Source organism: Octopus bimaculoides, chromosome 9 (genome assembly GCF_001194135.2).
Source record: "Octopus bimaculoides isolate UCB-OBI-ISO-001 chromosome 9, ASM119413v2, whole genome shotgun sequence".
Lineage (NCBI taxonomy): Eukaryota > Metazoa > Mollusca > Cephalopoda > Octopoda > Octopodidae > Octopus > Octopus bimaculoides.
This window is the reverse complement of record NC_068989.1, coordinates 23,030,336-23,036,222: the sequence shown is the minus strand read 5'-3', so window position 1 is coordinate 23,036,222 and position 5,887 is coordinate 23,030,336. Positions and strand designations below refer to the sequence as shown.

Here is a 5,887-nt window from a genome sequence, read left to right as displayed (position 1 = left end):
TCTTCTTTTCGCTCTGTGTGAAATAATCAAAAAAACTCTGGGGTCACATGACTGAATTCAGGTTTTAAGATGCGATCAAAAATACTCTCTTCATTGGTTAAATCTGTTTAGAAAGAAAGCGTTGGTATGTGGTAAGAAGTTTGCTTCCCAACTACATGGTTCCAGGTCCAGTCTTCTACTAGTGTCTTCTACTATAGCCTTTGGTCGACTAAAACCTTGTTAGTGGATTTGATAGAGGGAAATTGGAGAAAAAAAAAACCTGTTGTATATATATATATATATACTGAACAACTATTTCATGTTCGATACAGCTTACTATCGACAGAAGGGTGGAATTGCAATGGGAACCCGAACTGCGCCAGGGATTGCGAACCTTGTAATGGGTTACCTAGAGCTTAAAATATATCAATCATCACTACAAAAATACGGCACCTCTTTTCATTGCTATTTAAAGGAGAAATGGAAGAGGTATTTGGACGATTGCTTTATACTTTGGAAAGACAGCATGCCACTAGCATTAATGGGTTTATAAGCAATGCGTTCACGGATAGTAAGGAGAGAGCGGAGATGCTGATGGAACTCCAAACAGGGTTGAAATGTGTAGTATATATAATTGTTCTTTTCTCTTTCTGTGAAATAGTATGTTTATAGAACTATTTACATTCGTTGGAACATACAGTGTTGGCTAAATTCGATAGATATGATCTATAGTACACATTATCGCAATGAAACGAAATACTGATGACACACCAATAGTATATACAAGTACATGCACGCATGCACGCACATACACAGACACACACACACACACACACACACACACACACACACACACACACACACACACACACACACACACACACACACACACACACACACACACACACACACACACACTCACATTTAATGAGAGACGAAGGAATGCATGAGAAGGTGGAGTGAAAAAGACAACGGATGATTAAAGGAAGACTAATGGAGAAAATGTTTGAAGTGACAAACTTAGAATGTTTCACACTAACACTCGAACTCATCTACTATTTCAGTACAACTTTCAGCTTCTTTTTTCTTGACTCACCTTTGTCTTACTCCAAAGAGACCTCGAACCTTGTTGCTTTTGCTCATGTATTATTTTTGGTCGCATTTGGATCTTTTGGCAAAAATCTAGTATGTATTCGTTAAGAAATAGTATCTTTGTTTCAAGATAAAAAGTTAAATATCGACATAAAGCCATAAATGTGTTCTTTCAGTTTTAAGCCCGTAGAGTATGATTCTAAAGAATTTGGTTGTGATTTTTAGAAGGTCACGTACCATCACCATTCAAGGTCTCCCGACTTACACATATTTCCTTCTCTCTTCACCCATGTGGAACCCAATTGCCTAGATTTCGCACGATACCCAGTACTTCTTCCCCTGAACTTTGACGACCCTCTAGAATCCTTCTCTGCTTATATCTTTTCTGCAGATGTTTACTTGTTACAGTTTAACAAGGTTAACTGCATCAATTACACCCAACTCAGAGAGCTTACGATGGCCTAGACATTCCCCTTCTCCCAGACTTACCGAGTGTATGTAAACCCTATGTCGAAAATCTACGCCAATGGACAAAGGGCACAAGGAAACAACTAACATTTGGCATTTCTATGATATAGTGGGAGCCAAAGAACCATGTAAATGATTGCTACTTTTGTCTCACAAAGACTTCTTATTATAGCAAGAGAACGTTGCAGAAAATAAGTTACCCAAATCTGGATTCAGCAATTCATCCAGTGCTTCACTCAAATAGAATATCAGTACCCGTTTTCAAGGATCTACCTTCACTGTAAGATGAAAGTGATGATATATTTGAAGCTGATGTAAATCATGAACATGACAATGATTTAGACTTTGTAGAAACATCGACCAAAGAATGCGAAAACTTTAACCAGGCAGAACTTGATGATTTAGTCAGAGACCTAGGATTGTCAAAAGAGTTATCAGAACTGTTAACTTCTAGGTTTAAAGAGAAGAATTCGTTTCAGAAAGAAATAAACGTGACTATTTATCAGAACAAGGAAAAAGTTCTCTTGTTTACCTTTGTGACGTGGCGGGATTGTTAAACGTGATGGTTGTTGAACAGTATGAATGGAGACTCTTTATAGATAGTTTAAAGAAGAGTCTAAAATGTCTATTACTCTATAATGGAAACTTGTTTAGTGCGATTCCTATTGGTCACTCTGTACAATTAAAAGAGAATTATGATTACATGAAAGTTGTATTAGATTTACTTAAGTATGATGAACACAAATGGGTCATATCTGTGAATCTAAAAATGGTCAAATTTTACTTGACCAAAAACGAGGGTATACAAAATATCCGTGTTTCCTGTGCTTATGACGAAGCGCTAACTAAATTTTTAAGGGTATACAGAATAACCCCCAATCCGAATACCAGTTCAGGCAAGTCGCCTGAAGTGCTGATGTTCGCTCGAAAGATTGAATCAATCTTCGACAAATTGTTGCCAAAGGAAAAAAAAAAACGTATAGAGAAAATTCAACTAAATACTTTGATAGCGAAGATAAAGTCCATTTCAAAGTATACAAGAACGGTAAAGAGAGTTGGCAGGATGGTGTAGTGACTAAAAGAATTGGAAACATGATGTATTTAATAAAAGGCCAACGATGGGAGCATAAACTACACTTAAGTCAATTAAATTCAGACATACAGAAGAAAGGAAGGAAATTTCAATGGAAGTGTTTTATGACATGTTTGATGTGCCTGCACCGAAAGATATTGAGCCTAGAAGGAGCAGTAACAGAAAATGTAAACAGACTGAGCATTTAGAAATAATTCCTAAGCGGAAAAGGTACTGAACTCCTTAGGGAATCAAAATTTCAAAAAGGGAAAGGTGGTGGAAAGAAAGAAAGTAAATAAATAAATAAATAAATAAATAAATAAATTTCGTTTCCTACGGCAGTCGAAATCTCAAAAGGTGAGATGTATCGAGAGTCACGACTCCTCCTGCGAGGATAGACTTGACCGAACGACTATAAATAGTAGCGGTCTGAGTGAGAGGCGGGAGAGAGAAGGTGTTAATCGCAGGAAGTAGTAAGGTGCCGTTTTGATAGTTTGTCGGAATATCGTTTGTTGGTTCGCGCATAGTTCGTGGAGAGTTTGTTGGATTGTTACGTTGTCTTCACCCTGCTTCGTTATGTTTTATTGTTACTACACGGTTATAGTGTAAAAAAAAAAAGTATCGTCATGACAATTGGCAATACAACACTGTGTGTGTGTGTGTGTGTGTGTGTGTGAATGCGCGTGCGCGTGTATTATTAAAGCTGGAAAATTATCACAAGACTTAGTTTCGCGTTCCTGCTCATTTTGCTCATATGTGCTCACCTTTGTGTGCGTGTGTGTATATAGTTTGCATATATGTATTATATATATGTATTTATCTATGTATGGATGTATAGAGGGAGAGATGTATTATACATAAAGAAATGTAATTAAACAGGAGATTGATTCAAAATAAATGTCTCAAAATAATATTTATGCATAAGGTGTAATTATTTATTCCCGACGAGACACTGAAGATAATCTGACTAGTTGGACACTGTACAATGTCATACAATATTAGAGAGAGAGAAAGAGAGAGAGAGGGAGAAAGAGAGAGAGAGAATATATTATAGGTCATATTTTGTGAAGAGAATGACAGAATAGCAGAGAATGGTTTGGAGAAGAATACATCTGGAAAAATTCAAAGATGTTTCATTGAAAGTCTGGAAAATTCGTTGTCTTAATCACCTGCAAATTTGGAGAATAGACAAGTTGACCATATAACGCCTAACAATGGAGCTTTTCTGTAGTCGTCTGCTGTGCTAGAAATAGCAGCCAAATCCACTTCGCTGTCCTAAAAAATAGTACATTGGGCAATGTGAACCTGAGTTTTCTGCACGTTGGAAAGACAAACATAAAGAAAATGAACAATATTGTCATGGCGAGTGTCTTTGATCATGGGTCTGCTCAACGAGGACTGATCTAGGGTGAAAATACATGTGCAGAAAACAATATAATTTATCCTTTCCAGTTTATATAAGCATGATGTAGCACATGATGCATACATACATACATATATAGGAAAAAAAAAACGCACATGTCAAGCAGAGGTCGGCAATGCCTGTGCTAAGTTTTAGGTCCAATGAGGCTTGCACAACACCTCATAAAACCTCTCCACTTTATTGACATTATCCAGAGACAAGCTGGAGCAAGATGTCTGGTGCCAATATAAGTCGCAGGCTCAGGGATGTGGGAGCGCCGTGATCTCTAGCACAAACCAAAGATTCCCAAAATGTCCAATGCCATTCCCTGCATATTTGGTTTTATATCAGAGTGACCTTCTCCTAGAGACATGCTTCAACAAAACCTGAGGGGCGCCTCACTCCCAGTGGTCTTTCAGCACGCCGGACACCATCCCGGAATATACATACATACATACATACATACATACATACATACATGCATACTTACGAAGTCGGCCATATTGAAACTGAGGTGTCTAAAGAATACTGGCAGAGCTTAAAAATTAAAACAGCCACCAAATTAAAATACAACCGGCCTGATATCGTGATATGTTCTGTTGTGGAAATCAGCTGCCCTCAGGACACAAATGTGGTGAGAAAAATACAAGAGAAAGAGGACGTCTATGAACAGTTGATAAGGAGTTTGTAAATCCAGTACCAAAGAAACACTTTCAGCTTTATACCTATTATTATTATTTAGGTAGCAGGTTACATGCCAATTTGTCTGCAGCAAAGTATGGCTGAACTTGGGATCTTGGGGGAGAGAATGCTTATCCTTAATTCATATGCTACAAACGATCACGGTACCTAGAACTATAAAAATCTGTAAGACCTTAAGAAGTAAGGAATGATGGTTAAAATAAGATATTTCTCCTCCCAACCTTGCTACCAAGTAGGTGGCCGGTCAAAATTTGCTCTAAATTAAAAAGAGTAAGAGAACCTACATACATACATACATACATACATACATGCAGTTGGCACTCTATCGGTTACGACAACGAGGGTTCCGGTTAATCCAATTAAAGTAACAGCCCGCTTGTGAAATTAATGAGGAAGTGGCTGAGCACTTCACAGACACGTGTATCCTGAACGTAGTTCTCGGGAAGATTCAACGAGACACAGGATGTGACAAGGTTGGCCCTTTGAAATACAGATACTACTCCTTTTTGCCAGCTGAGTGGACTGGAGCAACATGAAATAAAGTGTCCTGCTCAAGAACACAACGCGTCGCCGGGAATCGAACTCACGACCTTACGATGGTGAGCCGAATACTCTAACCACAAAGCCACACACCTTCACACCTACCTACCTACCTACCTACCTACCTACCTACCTACCTACCTACCTACATGCATACATGGTGGTGGTTGTCCACTCCTTATGCAGAGTTTGATCACCTCCTGTACCTACACCTTAGAACCATCATGGCATCTGATGTGGCTTTTTAAACCAGACAATATTCTGAAAAGACACTCAAATAGTTTGCACCTCCGATTTGGACCACCAAGAGCTGCAGATAAGTTCTGCTCTTTGTGGATCTTAAAATGCATACATACATACGTACATGCAAACATACATACATACACGTTACTTGCGCTATCGCATGGATATTAGTTACCCATATATAAATTAGAAAAGCCAAATAATATATATTTTGCAAACGTAGGAGTGACTGTGTGGTAAGTAGATTGCTTATGAACCACATGGTTCCGGGTTCAGTCCCACTGCGTGGCACCTTGGGCAAGTGTCTTCTACTATAGCTTCCGGCCGACCTAAGCCTGGTGAGTGAGATTTGGTAGACGGAAACTGAAAGAAGCCCGTCGTATATATAT

The 5,887-nt window shown here is 38.5% G+C and overlaps 1 long non-coding RNA gene across 2 annotated transcripts in view; it reads right to left on the bottom strand.

Moving 5' to 3' along the window:
* The window catches only part of LOC106877281 (uncharacterized), a 107,476-nt gene that overhangs the window by 66,271 nt on the left and 35,318 nt on the right, over positions 1–5,887 (bottom strand). The gene's annotated exons all lie outside the window — the stretch shown is intronic.